Below are 25,683 nucleotides of genomic sequence, written 5' to 3'. Positions count from 1 at the left end.
TATCAGGCAAGTCAGTCATTCTTGTTTATTGAGTGCTTACTGTGTGCAGAGCACGGTACTAAGTGCTTGGGAGAGTACAATATAACAATATAACAGAGTGCTTACTGTGTGCAAAGTGCTGTACTGAGCGCTTGGGGAACTACAATACAAGAGAGTTAGTAGATACAATCCCTGCCCACAAGGAGATTACAGTCTACAGGGGGAGGCGGACATTAAAATAAATTATTGTTAAGGGAAATAGTAATAATAATAATAATTATGGTATTTGTTAAGCTCTGGGGTAATTGGGTGGGACACAGTCCTTGTCCCACCCAGGGCTCACAGTCTTAATCCCCATTTTACAGATGAGGGAACTGAGGCCAAGAGAATTGAAGTGATTTGTAATTGGGTGGGACACAGTCGCTGTCCCACCCAGGGCTCACAGTCTTAATCCCCATTTTAGAGATGAGGGAACTGAGGCCAAGAGAACTGAAGTGATTTGCCCAGGGTCACACAACAGACAAATGGCGGAGCCGGCATTAGAACCCAAGACCTTCTAACTCCCAGGCCTGTGCTTCATCCGCTAGAAATATGGACATAAGTGCTGTGGGGCTGAGGTCAGAAAATCAAAGTGCTTAAGGGGTGTCCAGCCAAGTGCATAGTCGCCACAGCGGGGAGGGCAAGCTTACAGTGCGCTTAACAAATACCACAGTTATTAATATTATTAATATTATTATTAGTCTGAGAGCGTTCTGGACCCAGGACTAAACTTCCACAAATAACTCACTTCTGTAGCCCTACGCCGATATATCGAGCCTTACTGGGAGAGCAGAGCGGCGAGGGAGTCCAATGGGGAAGGCGCGGCCTCAGGGTCACCTGAGTTGGAGAACGAGAGCCCTTACTCCCACCCAAGGGAATTGGTTTAAGGCAAATGACTCTTCCAATACGGTCCCTGCTTTGACAGGGCTGGAAATCTGCCCCTGATCTTTCTGGGTGGGAGAGGCTGGATCTGGATACCTCTTCAGAGACAGCTGGGGAAAAGCAGCCTGACTTCCTCTTTTTCTTCTCTCTCCTCATTACCCGGGGTCCACAAATTTACCAAGCTCTCCGTTTGGGGAAAACGCTATGGATGGGCACCATTTTCCTTGGCCATCAGCTCCAGCAAAATGTCAGGCTGGGACTCCACATCTGCTCCAGCTGTTTCCTCTCCCCACCTCCTCCCTGCAGGGGTGTATTTAACCGATACTCTCCCAGAAGCCAGGGAAAGAACTCCAAGCACCAAAAACAGCTGGCCACGCTCCTTGGGAAACCATTTTCTCTCCCTCTAACGAAAGCAAAATTGAGCAGTGCAGAGGTGATCCAAAGGGGTGTCCGTGGAAAGAATGCCTTGATATGGCTTCGCTATTCCCCAGAAAGGGTTTTCAACACAGCCAGGTTTCCATGGTGAAAGAATGGCTGAAAAGAATACAATGCCCCTAAATTAACAATTGGTGACAAACACATAGCATGATCTAGAAAAGCGCAAGAGCTGAAAGCAAGAGAGAGCCACTCAACATTTCCCCTTCCTTCCTCACTAAGGACTGAGCGATGATTCCTCTGGTTTTATTCATTCATTCATTAAGCGCTCAATAAATACGATTGAATGAATGAATTCAATTATATTTATCGAGTGTTTACAGGGAAACAGTGTTAACCTTTTCAGGGCATTCTTTCATTCATTGAGTCACATTTATTGAGTGCTTACTGTGTACAGAGCACTGTACTAAGAGCTTGGGAAAGTACAATATAACAATAAACAGGCACATTCCCCACCCACGAAGAGCTTACAGACTAGCATCTGCTCGGGCAAATGAGAAAGAGAACAAGAGAAAATGTGAAAGGGTGCGCCCAAAAGTGCTAGAATGCCCCTGGCTAGTGAAAATGAGAGAGACAGAGAGAGAGAGAGAGAGAAAGAGAGAGAGACAGAGAGAGAGTGAGAGGGTGTGCGCATTTGCAGGCACCCATCTAATTCCTCCCTTGCTGGCCTGTTGGAGTTGAGATTTGTAGCCTTTGATATATTTTTCTCTGCTGCTATCACAACCTTCCCCATCCCCTAATTAATTAATCAATCAGTGGTACTTACTGAGCGCTTACTATGTGCAGAGCAATGAACGACGCGCTTGAGAACAGCCCAATTGGTAGGCATTCCCTGCCCACAATGAGCTTACAGTCTAGAGGGGAAAACAAACATTAACATAAATTTATTTTATTTTGTTAGTATGTTTGGTTTTGTCCTCTGTCTCCCCCTTCTAGACTGTGAGCCCACTGTTGGGTAGGGACTGTCTCTATATGTTGCCAGCTTGTACTTCCCAAGCGCTTAGTACAGTGCTTTGCACACAGTAAGTGCTCAATAAATACGATTGATTGATTGATTGATTAACAAATAATTTATAGATATGTACTTAAGTGCTTTGGGGCTGAGGGTGGGGTGAATAACAAATAGGTACAGATTCATTCAATCGTATTTATTGAGCGCTTACTGTGTGCAGAGCACGGTACTAAGCACTTGGGAAGTACAAGTGATCTAAGTATAGAGACTGTGAAAAAAGGAGAAAAAGCCAGGGAAAACAGGGCTTAATTGAGGAAGGCCTCTTGGAGGAGATGTGACCCTAATAAGGTTTTGAAAGTGGGGAGAGCGGTGGTCTGGCTTATATGGACGGGGAGGGAGGTCCAGGCTAGGAAGAGGATGTGGGAAAGGGGTCGGTGGCGAGATAGATGAGATCGGGGCACAGTGAGTAAGCTGCTGCTAGAGGAGAGAAGTGTGCAGGCTGGGCTGTAAAGGAAGGGGAGAGCTGATTTAATGCTTTAAAACCAATGGAGAGCAGTTTCTGTGTGCTGTAGAAGTAGATGAGCAATCAATCAATCAATCAATCATATTTATTGAGCACTTACTGTGTACAGAGCACTGTACTAAGTGCTTGGGAAGTACAAGTTGGCAACATATAGAGACAGTCCCTACTCAACAGTGGGCTCACAGTCTAAAAGAGGGAGACAGAGAACAAAACCAAACATACTAACAAAATAAAATAAATAGAATAGATATGTACAAGTAAAATAGAGTAATAAATATGTCCAAGCATATATACATATATACAGGTGCTGTGGGGAAGGGAAGGAGGTAGGATGGGGGGATGGAGAGGGGGACGAGGGGGAGAGGAAGGAAGGGGCTCAGTCTGGGAAGGCCTCCTGGAGGAGGTGAGCTCTCAGTAGAGCCTTGAAGGGAGGAAGAGAGCTAGCTTGGTGGATGGGCAGAGGGAGGGCATTCCAGGCCCGGGGGATGACGTGGGCCAGAGGTCGACGGCGGGACAGGCGAGAACGAGGTACAGTGAGGAGATTAGCGGGAGAGAAGCGGAGGGTGCGGGCTGGGCTGGAGAAGGAAAGAAGGGAGGTGAGGGAGGAGGGGGCGAGGGGATGGACAGCCTTGAAGCCCAGGGTGAGGAGTTTCTGCCTGATGCGCAGATTGATTGGTAGCCACTGGAGAGTTTTGAGGAGGGGAGTAACATGCCACCACTGCAACCACCGAAGATGGGGAGAGTGGTGGTCTGTCAGATGGCTGGGCATCTGACCAAAGGTTTCAAGGACTTAAAAACAAAGCATTCAGGGTCCTTTTTGCTCTAAGAGAGCATGGACAGCAGGGAGCCGGGGGATTCCTAGGATACCAAGGGGACAACCATCCCTAACCATGTAAGCTCCTCTAGTAATAATGATAGCATTTGATAAGCGCTTACTATGTGCAAAGCACCATTCTAAGCACTGAGGATACAAGGTGATCAAGTTGTCCCACATAGGGCTCACAGTCTTCATCCCCGGGGAAGCAGCATGGCTCAGTGGAAAGAGCGTGGGCTTTGGAGTCAGAGGTCAGGGGTTCAAATCCCGGCTCCGCCAATTGTCAGCTGTGTGACTTTGGGAAAGTCACTTAACTTCTCTGGGCCTCAGTTATCTCACCTGTAAAATGGAGATTAAGACTGTGAGCCCCTCCCCGTGGGACAACCTGATCACTTTGTAACCTCCCCAGGGCTTAGAATAGTGCTTTGCACATAGTAAGTGCTTAATAAATTCCATCATTATTATTACTATCCCCATTTTACAGATGACCTCCCCCTTCTAGACTGTGAGCCCACTGTTGGGTAGGGACCGTCTCTATACGTTGCCAACTTGGACTTCCCAAGCGCTTAGTACAGTGCTCTGCACACAGTAAGTGCTCAATAAATACGATTGATTGATTAACTGAGGCACAGAGAAGTTAAGTGACTTGCCCAAACTCACACAGTTGACAATTGGCGGAGCTGGGATTTGAACCCATGGCTTCCGACTCCTAAGCCCGTGCTCTTTCCATTGAGCCACGCTGCCTCTCTAGACTGCAAGCTCGTTATGGGCAGGGAATGTGTCTGGTTTTTTTTTTTGTTGTATTGCATTCTCCCAAGCGCTCAGTACATAGTAAGCACTCAATAAATAGGATGGAATGTGTGAGCCCGTTGATGGGTAGGGACCGTCTCTATACGTTGCCAACTTGGAATTCCCAAGCGCTTAGTACAGTGCTCTGCCCACAGTAAGCGGCTCTCCGGCCCCCGCGTCACGCCCGGTCGTGCCCGAGGAGCCCTGGCACTGAGCGGTGAAGTGGCCGAGCCACCTGCCGTGTGACCATGATGGAGGCCCTGACTTCTCAGTACCTCAGTTTCCTCAACTGCCAAGCGGGGAGAACAATACCTGCCTTTCCTCGTTACCTACCTTGCAGACTGTGAGCCCACTGTTGGGTAGGGACTGTCTCTATATGTTGCCAACTTGTACTTCCCAAGCCCATAGTACAGTGCTCTGCACACAGTAAGCGCTCAATAAATACGATTGATGATGATGACATCACCTGTATATATGTATATATGTTTGTACATATTTATTACTCTGTTTATTGATTTATTTATTTTACTTGTACATATCTATTCTATTTATTTGATTTTGTCAGTATGTTTGGTTTTGTTCTGTCTCCCCCTTTTAGACTGTGAGCCCACTGTTGGGTAGGGACTGTCTCTCTATGTTGCCAATTTGTACTTCCCAAGCGCTTAGTACAGTGCTCTGCACACAGTAAGCGCTCAATGAATACGATTGATGATGATGACATCACCTGTATATATGTATATATGTTTGTACATATTTATTACTCTGTTTATTGATTTATTTATTTTACTTGTACATATCTATTCTATTTATTTGATTTTGTCAGTATGTTTGGTTTTGTTCTCTGTCTCCCCCTTTTAGACTGTGAGCCCACTGTTGGGTAGGGACTGTCTCTCTATGTTGCCAATTTGTACTTCCCAAGCGCTTAGTACAGTGCTCTGCACATAGTAAGCGCTCAATAAATACGATTGATGATGATGATGATGATGATGATGATGATGCAGGGTTGTCGGGAGGGCAGAAACGAGTTTACTAATGTGAGGGCGCTTTGGGAAAACACTAGAGATAATCAATCAATCAATCGTATTTATTGAGCGCTTACTATGTGCAGAGCACTGTACTAAGCGCTTGGGAAGTACAAATTGGCATCACATAGAGATAGTCCCTACCCAACAGTGGGCTCACAGTCTAAAAGGGGGGGACAGAGAACAGAACCAAACATACCAACAAAATAAAATAAGTAGGATAGAAATGTACAAGTAAAATAAATAAATAAATAAATTAGTAGAGTAATAAATATGTACAACCATATATACATATATACAGGTGCTGTGGGGAAGGGAAGGAGGTAAGACGGGGGGATGGAGAGGGGGACGAGGGGGAGAGGAAAGAAGGGGCTCAGTCTGGGAAGGCCTCCTGGAGGAGGTGAGCTCTCAGCAGGGCCTTGAAGGGAGGAAGAGAGCTAGCTTGGCGGAGGGGCAGAGGGATTGGGGGCATTCCAGGCCCGGGGGATGACGTGGGCCGGGGGTTGATGGCGGGACAGGTGAGAGCGAGGTACGGGGAGGAGATCAGCGGTGGAGGAGCGGAGGGTGCGGGCTGCGATGGAGAAGGACAGAAGGGAGGGGAGGTAGGAGGGGGCGAGGGGATGGACAGCCTGGAAGCCCAGGGTGAGGAGTTTCTGCCTGATGCGCAGATTGATCGGTAGCCATTGGAGGTTTTTGAGGAGGGGAGTAATATGTCCAGAGCGTTTCTGGACAAAGATAATCCGGGCAGCAGCATGAAGTATGGATAGTAGAGATAACCTGCCCACATCCTCCCTCCAGCCCAGAATGCCCTCCTCCTTCACCTCTGACACTCTCCTCCTCCAAAACCTTAAAATCACATCTCCAGGAGGCCTTCTCTGACTGAGCCCTCATTTCCCCCTACTCCCTCTCTCTTCTGCATCACCTGTGCAGTAGCAGGGAAGCAGCGTGGCTCAGTGGAAAGAGCCCTGGGCTTTGGAGCCAGAGGTCATGGGTTCAAATCCCGGCTCCGCCACTTGGCAGCTGTGTGACTTTGGGCAACTTCTCTGCGCCTCGGTGACCTCATCTGTAGGATGGGTATTAAGACTGTGAGCCCCGTGGGGGACAACCTGATTCCCTTGTATCCTCCCCAGCGCTTAGAACAGTGCTGTGCACATAGTAAGCGCTTAATAAATGCCATTATTATTATTATTATCATTATTATTATTATAGTAAGCACTCAGGAAGCAGCATGGCTCAGTGGGAAAGAGCCCGGGCTTTGGAGCCAGAGGTCATGGGTTCAAATCCCGGCTCCGCCACTTAGCTGTGTGACTTTGGGCAAGCCACTTAACTTCTCTGTGCCTCAGTTCCCTCATCTGCAAAATGGGATGAAGACTGTGAGCCCCACGTGGGACAACCTCATCACTTGTATCCCCCCAGCGCTTAGAACAGTGCTTTGCACATAGTAAGCGCTTAATAAATGCCTTCATTATTATCTTTTAGACTGCGAGCCCACTGTTGGGTAGGGACTGTCTCTATATGTTGCCAACTTGTACTTCCCAAGCGCTTAGTACAGTGCTCTGCACACAGTAAGCGCTCAATAAATACGATTGATGAATAAATACGATTGAATGAATGAATGAAATCCAAGCCACAGGACCAACGTCCCCAGGGGTGTTCCAGGTTTCTGGCGCCACCTGCTGGTGCAGACAAAAACGGGCAGCCTCAACGCTAGATCCGCCTTGCTTCCCTGCAGCTCCTAAACCAATCAATCAATCAACCAATCAATCAATCGTATTTATTGAGCGCTTACTGCATGCAGAGCACTGTACTAAGCGCTTGGGAGGTACAAGTTGGCAACATATAGAGACAGTCCCTACCCAACAGTGGGCTCACAGTCTAAAAGGGGGAGACAGAGAACAAAACCAAACTTACTAACAAAATAAAATAAATAGAATAGATATGTACAAGTAAAATAAATAAATAAATAGAGTAATAAATATGTACAAACCACACTCCCTCACTCATTCAATCCTACTTATTAAGCACCTGTGAGCCCACTGTTGGGTAGGGACCGTCTCTATATGTTGCCAGCTAGTACTTCCCAAGCGCTTAGTACAGTGCTCTGCACACAGTAAGCGCTCAATAAATACGATTGATTGATTGATTGTACTATGCGCTTAATGCAACTGCCCACATCTAAGCGATCCACCAGGCCCCAGAGAAAACACTTCTTCCGCGAGACAATCGCCTCTCACCAATCCCTTTCCAAGGACTTGTCCATCAGCCCTGAATACTTTTAATAATTATAATAATAATAATGATGGCATTTATTAAGCGCTTCCCATGTGCAAAGCACTGTTCAAAGCACTGGGGAGGTTACAAGGTGATCAGGTTGTCCCACGGGGGGCTCACAGTCTTAATCCCCATTTTACAGGTGAGGGAACTGAGGCCCAGAGAAGTTAAGAAATAATAATAATAATGATGGTATTTATTAAGTGCTTACTATGTACAAAGCACTGTTCTAAGCGTTGGGGAGGTTACAAAGTGATCAGGTTGTCCCACGGGGGGCTCACAGTCTTAACCCCCATTTTACAGATGAGGGAACTGAAGCCCAGAGAAGTGAAGTGACTTGCCCAAAGTTACACAGCTGACAAGTGACAGGGCCGGGATTTGAACCCATGACCTCTGACTCCAAAGCCCGGGCTCTTTCCACTGAGCCAGCTGCTTCTCTTAATTATGGTATTTGTTAAGTGCTTACTGTGTGTCAAGCACTGTCACAAGGGCTGGGGTAGATAATAATAATAATTACGGTATCTGTTAAGCACTTACTATCTGCCAGACACAGTACTAAGCGCTGGATATGAAGTTAGTCAGGTTGGACACAGTCCCTGTACCACATGGGACTCAAAGTCCAAGAAGGTGGGAGAATCCCCATTTTACAGTTGAGGAAACTGAGGTACAAAGGAGTTAAGTTCCATGCCCAAGGTGCCAGAGCAGAGAAGTGATTGAGACTATGAGCCCCATGTGGGATAGGACTGTGTCCAGCCCGATTTGCTTGTACCCACCCCAGCGCTCAGTACAGTGCCTGGGCACATAGTAAGCGCTTAACAAATATTTATTTATTTATTTTACTTGTACATTTCTATCCTATTTATTTTATTTTGTTGGTATGTTTGGTTTTGTTCTCTGTCTCCCCCTTTTAGACTGTGAGCCCACTGTTGGGTAGGGACTGTCTCTATGTGTTGCCAATTTGTACTTCCCAAGCGCTTAGTACAGTGCTCTGCACATAGTAAGCGCTCAATAAATACGATTGATTGATTGATTGACGGTCCTGCCTCTAATGGCAGCTGTGATGCCTCCAAGGAACCGAATGAGCATTCCCTGGTTTCAGGAGCCACTACCTGGGACCACAGACCTGGACACAAACTTAAACCCAAGTCATCCTGTAAATCCGTGGCCAGAGTCTCTTGCCTGCAATTCTTCCCAATGATTTAAACATGGAAGAACATCTGGAACAGAACCGCTCTACAGACATTTCCTGTGTGCAAAAAATATGCCGTCAGGATCATTCAGAATTTTTCACAGCTAAACAACAATGTTTCTTTTTCCCCCCCCCCCTGCCCAATTGAGTGAAGAATGAATTCAGATATGTGCATTTCCACACGATCCGTAAGGAATGGCTCGGGTCACGTTAAGATGGGGCCGGAGATCATTTTCCCCGTAATTCTTCTCTAATCACATCTGGATTTACTTTGGAACCCTTGTATTTATTCGGGATGAGACATATTTACTTTCAAGAACTGTTTCCCTTTCCAAAATGTCCTAAACCCCAGGCTGTCTCCGATTAAGCGGATTGCCAGGGGATTATCAGGAAATTGAAATATTGCCATTCTCAGCTCTTCTGGGGGTGGTAATCTGCTAGTATTAAGCTAGTTGCTACTCCTGTCTCTTTTTTTTTCTTACATGGTATTTGTTAAGCACTTACTATGTGCCAAGCACTGCACTAAGCGCTGGAGTAGATACAGGCTAATCAGGTTGGACACAGTCCATGTCTCCAGTGGGGGTCATGGTATTAATCCCCATTTTCCAGATGTGTTAACTAAGGCACAGAGAAGTTAAATGACTTGTCCAAAGTCATAAAGGCTTCAAGTGGTGGAGCTGGGATTAGAACTCAGGTCTTTTGACGTCCAGGCCCGTGCTCTTTCCACTGGGCCATGCTGCTTCTCAAGCCTCTTGGATCTGGTTGATTTCCAAATTCAGGTGGAAAATGGTTTCATTTCTAATAAACTAAAAAGAGGTTGTTGACCCTCGGGTCCCCACTGGAATCACCACCACAATAATTGCGGTGTGAACTCAACAAAGAGTATTCATTCATTCAATCGCATTTATTGAGCTCTTACTGTGAGCAGAGCACTGGACTAAGGTCATTGTAATCAATCAATCAATCATTTATTGAGCGCTTACTGTGTGCAGAGCACTGTACTAGGCACTTGGGAAGTACAAGTTGGCAACATATGGAGACGGTCCCTACCCAACAGTGGGCTCACAGTCTAGAAGGTTCATTGTAAGTCGTTATGAATCTGAAAAGTAGCAGTAGTATCATTCATTCATTCATTCAATCGTATTTATTGAGCGCTTACTGTGTGCAGAGCACTGTACTAAGCGCTTGGGAAGTACAAGTTGGCAACATATGGAGACGGTCCCTACCCAACAGTGGGCTCACAGTCTAGAAGGCTCATTGTAAGTCGTTATGAATCTGAAAAGTGGCAGTAGTATTATTCATTCATTCACTCAATCGTATTTATTGAGCGCTTACTGTGTGCACAGCACTGTACTAGGCGCTTGGGAAGTACAAGTTGGCAACATATAGAGACAGTCCCTACCCAACAGTGGGCTCACAGTCTAGAAGGGGGAGACGGACAACAAAGCAAAACATATTAACAAAATAAAATAAAATAAAATAAAATAAATGGAATATGTACAAGTAAAATAGAGTAATAAATATGTACAAACTTATATACATTAGTAGTATTAGTAGTAGTACATTAGTAGTAGTAACTAGTAGTCGTACTAGTTACTAGTATTAGTAATAGTAGCAAGAAACCTCACAGCGTAGTGGATAGAGCTGGGAGTCTCATGGGTCATGGGTTCTCAGGTCAGTGGGGCTTAGAGAAGCAGCGTGGCTCAGTGGAAAGAGCGCGGGCTTGGGAGTCAGAGGTCATGGGTTCTAATCCCGACTCCGCCACATGTCTGCTGTGTGACCTTGGGCAAGTCACTTCACTTCTCTGAGCCTCAGTTACCTCATCTGGAAAATGGGGATTAAGACTGTGAGCCCCGCCGTGGGACAACCTGATCACCTTGTATCCCCCCCGCGCTTAGAACAGTGCTTGGCACATAGTAAGCGCTTAACAAATGCCAATATTATTATTAGTGGAAAGAGCACGGGCTTGGGGCAGGGACTGTGTCCAACCTGATTGCCCTGTGTCTCCCCCAGCGCTTAGAAGAGTGCTTGACACGTAGTAAGCGCTTAAAAAATACCATCATCATCATCATCAACTGACAGAGCGAGGGAACAGGGCAACCTTGCCTGCTCTCCTGGTTTCGGCCCCCCTCCCGGGCTCCAAACCCACACCAGCTGCTGAGGCCTTTTGACATTCCTGGCGTTCCTTTAACGGGCTCCTGACAAGACGAAGAAAACTCTTCACCGTCGGCTTCCAGATGACGCCCAAGTAGACTGTCAGGGCCCGGGAGGGAAACGAGCAACTACAACGCTCTCTCCTCTGGACGGGACGGACTTTATTTTGCTTTTTTCCCCAAGCCTCTGACCCCTGAAAAGGTCGGGGAAGGAGAGGCAGTGAAATTTGGTGTCGTTTCCAAGTCAAGCCTGCTTTCTGGGGTTGGGATAATTGAATTCTTTGGAGGGCGGTCTCGGGGAGAAAAATATACAATCTGAAGCAGTGTGGCCAAGTAGATCTGGAAGTCAGAAGGATCTGGGTTCTGATCCCGGCACTGCCACTTTCCTGCTGTAGGACCTTGGGCAAGTCCCTTCTACGTATATATGTATATATGTTTGTACGTATTTATTACTCTATTTTACTTGTACATATCTATTCTATTTATTTTATTTTGTTAATGTGTTTTGTTTTGTTCTCTGTCTCCCCCTTCTAGACTGTTAGCCCACTGTTGGGTAGGGACCGTCTCTGTATGCTGCCAACTTGTACTTCCCAAGCGCTTAGTACAGTGCTCTGCACACAGTAAGCACTCAATAAATACGATTGATGATGATGATGTTTGTACGTATTTATTACTCTATTTATTTTACTTGTACATATCTATTTTATTTTGTTAATATGTTTTGTTTTGTTCTCTGTCTCCCCCTTGTAACTGTGAGCTCACTGTTGGGTAGGGATCGTCTTTATATGCTGCTAACTTGTACTTCCCAAGCGCTTAGTACAGTGCTCTGCCCACAGTAAGCGCTCAATAAATACGATTGATTGATTGATTCTCCGGGCCTCCACTACCTCATCTGTAAAATTGGGATTAAGACTGTGAAGCTCCACATGGGATGTGGACTGTGTCCAACCCGACTAGCTTAGTACACTGCTCAGTGCTGAAGTTGTTTGTTTTTTAATGGTATTTGTTAAGTGCTTACTATGTGCCAGGTATTGTACTAAGCTCTGGGGTAGATGCAAGTTAATTAGGTTGGACACGGTCCCCCTGTCCCACATGGTGCTCACTCATTTTCCAGATGAGGTAACTGAGGCCCAGAGAGGTGAAGCGACTTGCCCAAGGTCACACAGCTGACAAGCAGCAGAGCTGGGATTAGAACCTAAGCCATGCTGCGTCTCTTGCTGCTCAGATTCTCCCTCCTTCTATGGGGTTTACTTACACTGAGCCAAAGAAATCAGCGCAAGATCACAAATCCCAATTTGTGTGTGTGAGAGAGAGAGAGAGAAAAAGAGAGACACACGAGAGACATGAAAGAGAGAGAGAGGGAGAAGTCATACCATGCCAACAGGCCCAAAACCCCCATGATAATTCCATGATGACTCTAGATTTCTCCTGGAAAATAAATGCATGCATCCAGCCAACAGCTGCACTGCCTTTCCAAATTGTACAAACACTCTCAAACTTAGCCAGGGCTCTCTCAGTTCTGGAGGCTCTCCACCCTTTTATCATCATGCACTATTAATTCTTAGTGAGAATTGCAGATGGAGGGAGAAGAGGGAGAGAGAGAAAAAAATCCACTGGGCTTTATAATGGGGTGCAGATGTGAAGATAAGACCAATGTTTATCCGCTAGACGATACCATTCATATTGTTTTTATTGCTTGGTGGCTGTAGGAGTTACTTTATGCCTGCTCTGTTTATAAACGACTTTCAGATTTATTATTTTTAGAAGGGTATCATTCAAGACTGAAAAGCAGCATGGCCAAGTGGACACATCTGCTGTGTGACCATGGGCAAGCCACTTCACTTCGCTGTGCCTCAGTTCCCTCATCTGTAAAATGGGAATAAAGACTGGGAGCCCCATGTAAGACATGGACTGTGTCCAACCTGATTAGCCTATATCTGTTCCAAGCACTTAGTAGAGTGCCTTGTACACAGTAAGACTGTAACAAATACCATTTAAAAAAAGACATTCTTCTGGGGCAAAAAGCAGAGCACTGAACTAAGTGCCTGAGAGAGTACAACAGAGCTGATATTACTGGTACCTGACCTTCAAGGAGCTTATTGTGAGAAGCAGTGTGGCTCAGTGGAAAGAGCCCGGGCTTTGGAGTCAGAGGTCATGGGTTCGAATCCCGGCTCCGCCATACGTCTGCTGTGTGACCTTGGGCAAGTCACTTCACTTCTCTAAGCCTCAGTACCCTCATCTGGAAAATGGAGATTAAGACTGCGAGCCCCATGTGGGACAACTTGATCACCTTGTATTCCCCCCCAGCGCTTAGAACAGTGCTCTGCACATAGTAAGCGCTTAACAAATGCCATCAATATTATTATTATTATTATTATAGTTTAGTGGGGGAGACAGACATGAGCACTTGATGATGATGATGGCATTTATTAAGCACTTACTATGTGCAAAGCACTGCTCTAAGTGCTGGGGGAGATACAAGGTAATCAGGTTGTCAGGTTGTGCGGCTCACAGTCTTAATCCCCATTTTCCAGATGAGGTTAAGTGACATGCCCAAAGCCACACAGCTGATACGTGGCAGAGGCAGAATCAGAACCCATGACCTCTGACTCCAAGCCTGTGCTCTTTCCACTGAATCACGCTGCTTCTACCCCACCTCAGCCCCACAGCATTTATGTCCAGATCCATAATTTATTTTAATGCCTCTCTCCCACTCTAGACTGTGCACTCTTTATGGGCACGGAACATGTCTTCCAACCCTGTTGTACTGTACTCTCCCAAATGCTTAGTACAGTGCTCTGCACACAGCAGGCAGTCAATAAATACCACTGACTGACTGGTTGATAAAAGACAGACAGGGGAAACAGTGATGCAAAAGGATATGAGTATAAGGAGTCTTAACAGGCTTTCTCAATTCAAAAGCAAAATCAAACTTGGGACTTGGAATGAATTCAATAATGTGGATCATCTTAACCTGTTCCAACCAACCCACCCAATACAGAGTAAGGTTTTAGAGCTTGCGATCATGCCTTCAAATGTGACAAATGCATTATTCTAAGTCATGTCCCATAATTGCTTTGGGACAAGCATAAGCAAAATTCCAAAAAATACATTATGAGCACTTTAGATAAAGCAGATCAACATTGGTGCATAGAAAGTGCTTAACTAGTACCACAATACTTATTATCTGCAGTGTTGCAAAGGAGTGTAGGGTAGATACAGCATACTGTAGTGGATAGAGCACCGGTCATGGGTTCTAATCCTGCCTCCACCACTTGCCTGCTGTGTGACCTTGGGCAGGTCACTTCCCTTTCCCTCAGTTCCCTCATCTGTAAAATGGGGATTGAGACTGTGAGCCCCTCATGGGACAGGGACTGTGTCCAACCCAATTTGCCTGTATCCACCCCAGCGCTTAGAACAGTGCCTGAAACATAGTAAGGACTTAACAAAGGCTATTGTTATTATTATTGTTACTACTCTTATTCACTTTGACCCTTGACAACTGTGGGAGAGGACAGCAGTCCCGCAGAGAATTTATCCCTCACCCAGAGTCCCCTTTTTGGCTTGGGAAAAATGGAAGCTATTTTTCCTGAAAGGGGAGAGGAAAGAAAAGACTTCTGAAATCAGAGAGGCGGCCACTTTTCCTGGAGCTTTCCAGTGTCTTTCTGCTATGATCAACAGAGAAGCAGCTTAGCTCAGTGGAAAGAGCCCGGGCTTTGGAGTCAGAGGTCATGGGTTCAAGTCCCGGCTCAGCCGCTTGTCAGCTGTGTGACTTTGGGCGAGTCACTTAACTTCTCTATTTTATTTTGTTGGTATGTTTGGTTCTGTTCTCTGTCTCCCCCTTTTAGACTGTGAGCCCACTGTTGGGTAGGGACTGTCTCTATGTGATGCCAATTTGTACTTCCCAAGCGCTTAGTACAGTGCTCTGCACATAGTAAGCGCTCAATAAATACGATTGATTGATTGATTGATTCTCTGTGCCTCAGTTACCTCATCTGTAAAATGGGCAGTAAGACTGTGAGCCGCCTGTGGGACAACCTGATCACCCTGTAACCTCCCCAGCGCTTAGAACAGTGCTTTGCACATAGTAAGCTCTTAATAAATGTCATTATTATTATTATTATTATTATTATTATTATTATTATTATTATTATTATCATCAACCTGCCTACATTCCATTAACAAGCCTCCCCCTAGTGGAAGAGAAGCATTTTCTCACAGGCCCGGGAGAAAAAAGAGATTTCTTGGCCTCCCAGGGCCAGAGAGAAACAGCGAACCGCAAAATCAGCAACTAGTGATTATTCCCCTGCAGCCCGCTGACCACTGAAACACTGAAGGGCTGTGTAAACTAAATTCAGCCAGAGAGTCTCCCCTCTGCAAATTCACTGCCTCAAAACATTCCAAAGCTCGTCCTACTCCGGGTTTTCATCCGAAAAAATTTCCCAAAATCATCAAAACCACTTTCATGCGGTGCGAAACGTCCCCCAGAGAGGAAGCAAGAAAGGAGACGGACAGTTCGCTGCTCAGGACTCAGCACCCTGGGCTCTAATCCCAGCTCTGCCACAGGTGTGCTGTGAGACTTTGGGCAAGTCACTCTACTTCTCTGGGCCTCAGTTACCTCATCTGCAAAATGGGGATTAAGACTGTGAGCCCCTGTGTGGGACAGGGACTGTATCCAATCTGATAAATGCATTTAGTCCAGCATTTAGAACAGTTCTTGGCACACAGTAAGCGCTTAATAAGTATCCTACCACACTTATTTTGTGGCCACTTGTCTGCTCTGTGACCCTAGGCAGCTGCTAATTTTTCTGTGCCTCAGTTCCCCCATCTGTAAAATGGGGATCAAGACTGTGAGCCCCATGTGGCACATGGACTGTGTCCAACCTGACTGGCCTATATCTACCCCGGCACTTAGTACGGTGCCTGGCACACAGTAAGCTTTTAACAAATACCTTTTTAAAAAAAGTGATATATGTCACCTAAAAAGCTGCCCCCCCCCTTCTACCCCCAACACCTCAGAGGGCTCGGTGGGGAGCTGGGAGAAAAGGCCCACCCCCAACCCCTCCAACCACCCCAGTTCACGGGAAACGAACATGGTGGATTTTCCCACCCGCCATCTCCCAGACCCTACAGAGAAAGCAGATGGGCAGTTCATGGATTTGTACAGGAAGGTGGCCTTCTCCGTTCTGGCAATGGATCCTCAGGTGGACTTCCGGGCGGATTCCGGAATCCACCAATAATAATAATGATGGCATGCTCTGCACACAGTAAACGCTCAATAAACACGACTGATTGATTTGTTAAGCGTTTACTATGTGCAAAGCACCGTTCTAAGTGCTGGGGAGGATGCAAGGTGATCAGGTTGTCCCACGTGGGGCTCACAGTCTTCATCCCCATTTTACAAATGAGGTAACTGAGGCACAGAGAAGTTAAGTGACTTGCCCAAAGTCACATAGCTGACAAGCATCAGAGCAAGGATTTGAACTCACAATCTCTGGCTCCCAAGCCCGTGCTCTTTCCATTGAGCCACACTGCTTCTCAATAAGGTTCTAGCCCTAACGCAGATGTTCTGGGTTCACAGTGGCCTTCCACAAAGGACAGGGAAGTGTATTCTCCCAGATAATAATAATAATAATGATGGCATTTATTAAGCGTTTACTATGTGCAAAGCACTGTTCTAAGTGCTGGGGAGGTTACAAGGTGATCAGGTTGTCCCATGGGGGGCTCACAGTTTTAATCCCCATTTTTACAGATGAGGTAACTGAGGCACGGAAAAGTTAAGTGACTTGCCCAAAGTCACACAGCTAAGTGGCAGAGCCGGAATTTGAACCCATGACCTCTGCCTCCAAAGCCCGGGCTCTTTCCACTGAGCCACGCTGCTTCTTCTCCAGATGCATAGTAAGCACTTGATAAATACTATTAAATGACTGTTTGAGAGTGCTGCCTCTCTCAACATGGTATTGGGAGGCCTGTCCATTCACTCAAACATTCAATCGTATTTATTAAGCGCTTACTGTGTGCAGAACACTGTACTAAGCGCTTGGGAGAGTACAATATAACAATAAACAGGTTCCCTGCACAGTGAGCAAAACCCAATAAACCTTCCTCAGGGCCACAGCTGCTGGGGCAGGATTAAGAAAAAGAAGAAGCAGTGTGGTCCAGTGGCTAGAGCACAGGCCTGGGGGTCAGAAGGACCTGGGTTCTAATCCTGACTCTGCCACTTGTCTGCTGAGTGACCTTAGGCTAGTCACTTCACTTCTCCGGGCCTCAGTTTCCTCGACTGGATAATGGGGATTAAGACGGTGAGCCCCGTATGAGACATGGGCTGAGTGTCCAACCTGATTATTTGGTATCTATCCCAGCGCTTAGTACAGTGCCAGGCATACAGTAAGCGTTTAACAAATACCATCAAAAAAAGGGAGCGTCCTTGGCCCACTTGATGAGCACTCTTCTGCGGATCGAATCACTATATCATTCAGAGCACGAGAAGGCTCTTTCCCTCCACTCCTTTCCTCTCCCTTGCTCCTGAAAAAACTCCAGTAAAACCTTCCGGAGGGAAAATCAGCTTCAGCTGTCTTCTGGCCGGCCACTCCAAACTAAGAAACTCTGAGCTGACTCTACAGCTTATTGACCTCCCTGATGCAACTCCCATTCCTTCCAAAGCTCAAAGTGGGGGCCCAGCCAACTTTGAAACACTGGGAGGGGTGATGGTGGTGGGGGAAATGTAGAGAGGAGGGAGGGAGAGAGAGAAAGAAGAGAGAATTGCTGCAAAACTCCCTGCTGAAGTTGAAGAGGACAGAAGATCATTTCATCCTCTCTGGGAAAATCCATCTCCTCTTGAGGGAAAAATCCACAGCCTGCTCATCTCCCTCTGGGAGTTGACAAAACTGAAGGAGGAGGAAGAGAAGGAAGAGGAGGAGGAGAAGGAGAGAGAATGAGGAGGAGGAGGAACTGAAGGAGGAAGAGGAAGAAGAAAAGAAGGAGGACAAAAAGGAGGAGGAGGAAGAAAAGAAGGAAAAGGAGGAAGAGGAGGAGGAGGAAGAAAAGAAGGAGGAGGAGAACGAAGTGCAGGAAAATTAGTAGTATTCATTAAGCACTTACTGTGTGCAGAGCACTATACTAAGTGCTTGGGGGAGTACAATATGACAGTATAACAGACACATTCCCTGCCCACAATGAGAAGGAGGAAGAGGTGGAGGAGAAGAAAGACGAGGAGGAGGAGGAGGAGACAGAGAAAAGGAGGGAGGAATGTAATTTCTTAATAATATCTTCAGGTAGAAAGGAGAGCACCTATTAGTAGGTTCATAAATATAACACAAACTGAAGAGTTCAATAAATAAAAAAATATAGGAGGGGAAACTTTAACCCGAGTTAAGTGCAAAACTGGGAGGTGGTTTTTTTGTTTTTTTTTTTTTGTTAAGCGCTTACTGTCTGCCAAGCACTGTTCTAAGTGCTGGGGTAGATACAAGGTAATCAAGTTGCCCCACGTGGGGCTCACAGTCTTAATCCTCATTTTACAGATGAAGTAACTGAGGCCCAGAGAAGCTAAGTGACTTGCCCAAAGTCACACAGCTGACAAGTGGCAGAGGCAGAATTAGAACCCATGATCTCTAACTCCTACAGCCGTGCTATTTCGACTGAGCCACACTGCTTCTCTAAAACTGGGAGTTCTAATTCCAGTTCATTCCTAGCCTGATGCTGGGCCTCGGGCACGTCTTCTAGACTGTGAGCCCGTTGTTGGATAGGATTGTCTCTATATGTTGCCGATTTGTACTTACCAAGCGCTTAGTATAGTGCTCTGCACACAGTAAGTGCTCAATAAATACGACTGAATGAATGAATGAATGAAGACACAATCCTTCAATTCTTCAGTTTCTCCCTAGCAAAATGGGGGTAATAATCCCTGCCGCCAGGCATACATACATACATACATGTAGCCCTGGGGCATCCAGACATGTACGAAGATCCGTCTGTGCCCCCTCACATCTTGCTCCCAATTATCTTTGGGAATAATAATAATATTAATAATAACTAAGCACTCAGGTAAATACAAGAGAACCAGGTCAGACACAGCCCCTATCTCCATGGGTTTCACTTCTTAAGGGAGAAAGGAGAACAGATATTTCATCATCATTTTCTTGATGAGAAACTGAGGCACAGAGGAGATGTTTTCCTCCCTGCTTTGGTTACAATGCACACCCCCAGAATACAAGCATTTGGGGGATTTTTCAGGTTGGCTCAACTTCTCGAGCTTTCCTCCTGATCCGCCCATATATCACAGCCTTTATCTTTCAGGCGTTTGACTCTCTCCTAAAAGTCAGCGGAAACCCCACCCTTCCAAGGACGGCCATCCGGGCCAACTGTTTAGGCGACGCATTCGTTACTGCTTCATCTTTGCCATCTGCTCCCGCTTGCTCTTCTAATGTTCGGGTCTAAGGGCCGGGGGTAAGGGTGTCTGTCTCTGTCCCTGTTCATCCCCCAGGTTCGGCTGGGAATGAGCGCTTCGTCGTGTCGGTGATCCCAGCGACGGTCGGGGCCAGGAGTCCCTGTGCCGATTCCAGGCAAGGTCAATAATTCAACCACGTAACATTGGAGAAGTCATTAACTCTCTGGACTTCAGCCGCCCTCCCGCCCACCTCAAGTCAGATCTCTAAGGACCCCTGGAGCACCTCAGCTTATTGGAGCTGTTTGGAAGCAAAGGGTCTCCGAATGAAGATGGCTGCAACCAAATCTCGGTGAGATGAAGTGCAGGAAGAAAAGATGAAAGGCCCTCCCTTCCCCTTTCAGAATGGAGTCGTCTCGCTTTGTGTCGGGAGCCGCCCGATGGGGGCCGGGGGACTCGAAGACCTCATCTGAACTGGGTCAGAGCCAAGCCAAACACGTTCAGGGGCAGGGGTCACCGAAAGAAACGGCAAGTGGCGAAGAGAAGCCTCACGTCGTGTTCTCTGGGCGGGGAAGAAGCCGGCCCCGGGCAGGAGCGGCGGTGGGCTGTGGGCCTCGTGCCCACCCTGACAGCCCCTTGGCATGCTCTCTCCACTCCGCCCCAAGGAGTGCCAGCAGCCTCACAGGAGGCTCTGGGGGAGAGAGGGAGCGTGGGCCGGAGAAGGGAGGATTCGGCCGGCTGACAGGCCGGGAGGCCTCTGGCTCCCTCCGTGTGGGAGGAATGGAACAGAAGTGACTGGGGGGATGAGGGGAGGGAAAAGAGGGGAGAGGAGGGAAGACAAGAGGAGGGGGAGGAGGGGGCGACAGCCACAGCACAGAGCTCTGGAGACCAGGGGTGGGGCAGATGGCGTCAGAATAAGGAGAAATCAGGAGGCGCCTGCTTGGGGGCTGAGATGAGCAAGGGGACGGCGGAGGCTCAGGTCTAGCTGTGGGAGGTGGGAGGGGGTGGGCGACGGAATCTTCTCCAGCCAGTGGAGTTCTGTCAACTAATCAATGGTATTTATTGAGCATTTACTGTGTGCAGAGCACTGTACTGAGCACGTTAATATAATATGATGATGAGTCCACACCAGGCTCTGGCTAGCTTGTCAGGGCCGAGGAAACTGGAGGGTGGGGCAAGGGGGTCTCAGTCAAGTTTCCTCTCAACCTGCTCTCCCTCCCCCTTAAACCATAAGCCCCATGTAGGACAGGGGCTGTGTCCAGTTTGATTGCCCAGGCCTTGGAGTTGGGGGACCTGGGTTCTAATTGAGACCTGGGGGTCAGAAGGTCTTAGGTTCTAATCCAGGCTCTGCCACTTGTCAGCGGTGTGACCTTGGGCAAGCCACTTCACTTCTCTGGGCCTCAGTTGCCCCACCTGTAAAATGGGGATTGAGACTGTGAGCCCCTTGTGGGACAGGAACTGTGTCCAACTCGATTTACTTGTGTTCGCCCCAGCACTTAATACAGTGCCTGGCACATAGCAAGCCTTTAACAAATACCACAATTATTATTATTATTAATAATAACAATCCCAGTTTAGCCACTTGTCTGTGTGAACCTGGACAAGTTATTTTACTTCTCTGGGCCTCCTCAGTTTCAGTACCTGTTCTCCCACCTCAGACTGTGAGTCATGTGGGACAGAGACTGTGCAAACTGATAATCTTACTACACTACCTGTTAAGTGCTTACTGTGTGCCAAGCACAGGTAGAGGCAAGATAAATCAGATTGGATACAGTCTCTGTTTCACGCGGGGCTCACATTCTAAGGGGGAGGGAGTAGGATCTAATCTCCATTTTAGAGATGAGCAAACTGAGGTCCAGAGAAGTTAACTGACAAGCAGTGGAGCCGGTATAAGAACCCGGGGTGTCTGATTCCTAAGCCCGTGCTCTTTCTACGAGGCTACACTGCTCCCCTGATATTGGTACTTGTATCCCTCCCTGTGCTTAACTCAATACTAGGCACACAGTAAGCACTTAATAATGATGATGACGATGGCACTTACTCTGTGCAAAGCACTGTTCTAAGCGCTGGGGAGGTTACAAGGTGATCAGGTTGTCCCACAGGGGGCTCCCAGTCTTCATCCCCATTTGACAGATGAGGGAACTGAGGCCCAGAGAAGTGAAGTGACTTGCCCAAAGTCACACAGCTGACAATTGGCGGAGCCAGGATTTGAACCCATGACCTATGACTCCAAAGCCCAGGCTCCTTCCACTGAGCCACGCTGCTTCTCCTGATACCACAATAATTATCTAACTTTACTTCTTTGTGCCTCAGTTACCTCATCTGTAAAATGGGGATTAAGACTGCGAGCCTCATTGGGGCAACCTGATGACCTTGTATCCCCCCAGCACTTAGAACAGTGCTTGGCACACAGTAAGTGCTTAACAAATGCCATCATTATCATTATTATCTACCTCCGGTAGATTTAGTAAGCCCAAATCCATTTTCTAGACAGCCTCACGATGCACTTATAAGAAGATCAGAGGATAAAAGCAGGATGTGGCTGTAGAGATTGATGTGATTTCTCCAACTCCTCTAGTTTAACCCAGCCACAATGGATCGGATTCATATTCCTCATTAGGATAAACTCCCTAAATGTCAAGGGGAAGGAGGTGGTCCTGCCACGGACTCAAGCATCGCTTTGTTTGGAGCAACAACCCCCGTTTGAGAGATTGCTGTGATACATGCGAGAACAAATTGTTCTTCAATCCTGTGTGTGTATGTGTCTGTGTGTGTGTCCGTCCAACCAGTTCAATTGACCAGACCAGACCAGTACACCCCCTAGTTTTTTTTTTAAATGGTACTTGTTAAGCACTTACTATGTGCAAAGCACTGTTCTAAGCGCTGGGAGGATACAGGGTGATCAGGTTGTCCCACGTGGGGGTCACAGTCTTAATCTCCATCTTACAGATGAGGTAACTGAGCCATAGAGAAGTGAAGTGACTTGCCCAAAGTCACACAGCTGACAAGTGGCGGAGCCGGGATTAGAACCCACGACCTCTGACTCCCAAGCCCGGGCTCTTGCCACTGAGACACGCTGCTTCTCTAATGCTCCCCATTAGCGTTCTGGCCCATCATGCCCTTTTAAGTTTTCCCCTCTAGACTGTGAGCTCACTGTGGGCAGGGAATGTGTCTGTGACACTGTTACACTGTAATAATAATAATACTACTACTACTAATAATAATAATAATGGCATTTATTAAGCGCTTACTATGTGTAAAGCACAGTTCTAAGCGCTGGGGAGGTTACAAGGTGATCAGGTTGTCCCTCGTGGGGCTCACAGATTTAATCCCCATTTTCCAGATGAGGGAACTGAGGCCCGGAGAAGTTAAGTGACTTGCCCAAAGTCACACAGCTGACAATTGGTGGAGCCAGAATTTGAACCCATGACCTCTGACTCCAAAGCCCGTGCTCTTTCCTACTGAGCCACGCTGCTTCTCTGTACTCTCCCAAGCACTTAGTACACAGTAAGCACTCAATAAATACAACTGACTGACTTTCAATTTGTTTTTTTCCAACATCCAAACTCCATACCCTCCACAAAATGTCATCCCTCAAACCCAAGCAACTTTTTTTTTTTTTTAAAAAAAGGGAAAATGGAATGTGTGGAATTAGCAGGTCACAGATATTACGTATGTGCTTCACACCCTTATTTTTCATGCAACAATCATTTAGCATCTGGTATAAAATGGGTGTTCAAATCCAACTAATCTTTAATTTCTGATTTTGAATAAAGTAGCCTCCAGTTTCAATGAGAAGTATTCTAATCCCCGATCCGCCACATGTCTGCTGTGTGAACTTAGGCAAGTCAATTCACTTCTCTGGGCCTCAGTTCCCTCATTTGTACAATGGGGGTTAAGAGGGTGAGCCCCATGTGGGAAAGGGACTATGTCCAACCTGATTAGCTTGTATCTACCCCATCACTTATTACAGTGCTTGGCACATAGTAAGCACTTAACACAAGCTGTAATTATTAGTAGTCCAATGGAGACCTGAATTCTAATTTCCTGGTCCCCAGGAAACTCACAGAATGATGGGAAGCATTAATCAATAGTACCATTATATTTATTAAGCACCTACTGTGTGCCCAGCAAGGATCCTATCTACCAACTGCATTTTATTCTCCTAAAATTCTCCTAAGTGCTTAGTACAGTGCTCTGCCAAAGTAAATGCTCAATAAATACCACTAATTGCTCATTGCTAATTCTGTTGTATTGTCCTTTCCCAAGCCCTTAGTATGATGTTCTGCACATAGTAAGAACTCATTAAATACCACTGTATGCCTCATCTGTAAAATGGGGATTAAGACTGTGAACCCAAGTGGGACATGGACTGTGTCCAACCTGATTAGCTTGAATCTACCCCAATTCTTAGTACAGTGCCTAGCATACAGTGTTTAACAAATACCACCTTAAAAAAAAAAGCTCCTTGTGGGCAGGGAACGCGTACTTCTTTATTCTGTACTTGCCAAGCACCTAGTACAGTGCACAGACCCAAGTGGGCACTTGATAAATGTTACTAAATTAGCTGAGTATTTATTGAGTGCTTACAGTGGACACAGCACTGTACTAAGGGCTTCGGTATGTATTTGTTAAGTGCTTACTATGTGCCAAGCACTGTTCTAAGCATTGGGGTAGATTCAAGGTAATCAGGTTGTCCCACATGGGGCTCACAGTCTTAATCCCCCTTTTACAGATGAGGGAACTGAGGCACAGAGAAATTAAGTGACTTGCCCAAAGTCACACTGCTGATAAGTGGGGGAGCGGGATTAGAACCCACGACTTCTGCCTCCTAAGCCCGTGCTCTTTCACTAAGCCATGCTTCTTCTCACAGTGCACAGTACTGTTCTAAGCACTTGGGAGAGAGTACAGTGTAACAGAATTAAGATATATTCCCAGCCCATGTATGCAAAGTACTGTACTAAGCACTTGGGAGAGTACATTACAATAGAGGTGGGAGATCCCTGCCCTCAAGGACCTTCGAGTGGCGGGTGAAACAGACACTCTTAATATTAAGAAATTCTTAATATTAAGAAAATATTACTGATACGGAAAGCGGAAGAATAAGAAGATATATGCATACGTGCATTCTTCTTCCCTTTGCAAGAGAAAATCCTACGTATACAGACAATCCCAATAAAATTAGGACTAGAGGTAAAAGTACAGGGATGGATGTGAAATCTAATGTTTTTCTTAAGAAAATAGACCATCTGGAGACAGTTTCTGCCAAAAATACAGTAGGAATGCATGTTTTTCTAACCACCCAAATGGGTTCAATTTCACTAAAAGCTGGGGCGAAATGGGGCTGAGCAGAGATTGTTGAAGGAGCGGGAGATGGCATGGGGGGGAAAGGAGGAGTGACGTCAGAGAGCCCCCCATGGCTGCACCGGGAGCTATGGCAACGGGATCACGGAGAACCCTCTGAGCGCTCTGCTCAGGTGTTCCCGCCATCCACTCCCAAGCCTCACAAGACAGAAGATGGAGACAGCCAGGAGGCCAAAAGGAGAAGGAGCTTTCAGAGAAGGCCTTCGAGAAGCAGCGTGGCCTAATGGATACAGACCAAGCCCAGAAGTCAGAAGAACCTGGGGTCTCATCCCGGCTCTGCCACGTGGCTGCTGTGTGACTTTGTGCAAGTTGCTTCACCTCTCTGGGCCTCCGCTCCCTCATCTGTAAAATGGGGATTAAGACTGGGAGCCCCATGTGGGAGTTGGACTGTGTCCAGCCAGATTACCTTGTATCTACCCCAGCACTCAATACAGTGCCTGGCATATAGTAAGTGCTTACCAAATACAAATTAAAAAAAAGATCGCTCCTGGGGTTCACAGGCAGCTGGAGAGATCTCACTGTCTACCCCAAGGATCAGCCTCGGTCTGGGGGAGAAGTCTACGGTTGTCTTGTCAGTGGGCTCCTGGGAGCAAGCGGTAGCTTGCCTTTCTCATAACCCAACATAACTAATTCATCACTCCGACAATAGCATCTACTGAGTGCTTACTTGTGTACACGGCAGTGAACTAAGTGAACTAAAAGCTTGGGAAACGCTAGCAAAGATTTTTCCTGTGGGATCTCTCTCTCTCTAACACACACACACACACACACACACACACACACACACACACACACACACGAACGCACACGCGCGCAATCTCAGCAGGGTGGACTGACGGACAGACGGATAAAAGGACCTACAGATAGGGCTCTTGCATTCTAATGCTC

General features: G+C 46.8%; 1 protein-coding gene across 1 annotated transcript in view; it reads right to left on the bottom strand.

The window, feature by feature from the left end:
• SPTBN1 (spectrin beta, non-erythrocytic 1) overlaps positions 1-25,683 on the bottom strand; it is a 219,942-nt gene that overhangs the window by 160,607 nt on the left and 33,652 nt on the right. The gene's annotated exons all lie outside the window — the stretch shown is intronic.

This window comes from Tachyglossus aculeatus, chromosome 9 (assembly GCF_015852505.1).
Source record: "Tachyglossus aculeatus isolate mTacAcu1 chromosome 9, mTacAcu1.pri, whole genome shotgun sequence".
Taxonomy (NCBI): domain Eukaryota; kingdom Metazoa; phylum Chordata; class Mammalia; order Monotremata; family Tachyglossidae; genus Tachyglossus; species Tachyglossus aculeatus.
Note: the sequence above shows the minus strand (reverse complement) of the source record. Positions and strands in the feature narration are given on the sequence as shown.